The sequence below is a fragment of the Balearica regulorum genome, chromosome 15 (assembly GCF_011004875.1).
Source record: "Balearica regulorum gibbericeps isolate bBalReg1 chromosome 15, bBalReg1.pri, whole genome shotgun sequence".
NCBI classification, from domain to species: Eukaryota; Metazoa; Chordata; class Aves; order Gruiformes; family Gruidae; genus Balearica; species Balearica regulorum.
The window spans coordinates 7,436,719-7,437,444 of NC_046198.1; positions in this window are offsets into that span (position 1 = coordinate 7,436,719).

Below are 726 nucleotides of genomic sequence, written 5' to 3' on the forward strand. Positions count from 1 at the left end.
AGTAACATGTTCATCAGCACCTTAGCTACAAGCAGTGAGATCTTTCACTAACCACCACCTTAGTGAAAGTGAGCTACAAAACACTGCCTATACAAATATTAACTATCACATCTGAATACAGACACTTCATTGTGAGTCTCCTTCCAGGTCTTACATACCCTTTTTTTACGGCTGCAAAACTGATGCATAGATACCTCTACTACTTGGCCAACCTGAACTTTGAAGGGGTTTGCAGTACAAAAATCTTACTTACAAAACACATTAAACCCATTTCTGTGCTTAGAATTATGGTTTCCTTCTTTATGAATGGCAATGCAAATAGGGTTTTCTAAATAATGAGACTACAGATATAATATTTTAATACACATAAAGTTACTTAACAGTTCTTAACTATTTTGTGACACTGCCAGCATACTAGGGTGGAATTTACCATACCAAATCATGATAATGCCCTAGAAAAGTTCAGTCATGAGTAAAGCTTTTGGAACAATTATCCAACAGGAAGTATAAGTTGCCTTAAAGCTGCAGGCATAATTCCCATTCCGACTGGACAAGAACAAGAAGCCAAAAGAATGCTCAGTTTAGGGAGTCTGACCATAAACTAGATAAACTTTCTGAGAAAACACTGCTTAGAAATGTCTGATTCCATTTACAGCTGTAAAAGTATGAAATAACTCTGCTTGCTTCTACAGAATAAGAAACTAATCATCAATAACAGCAATGCTT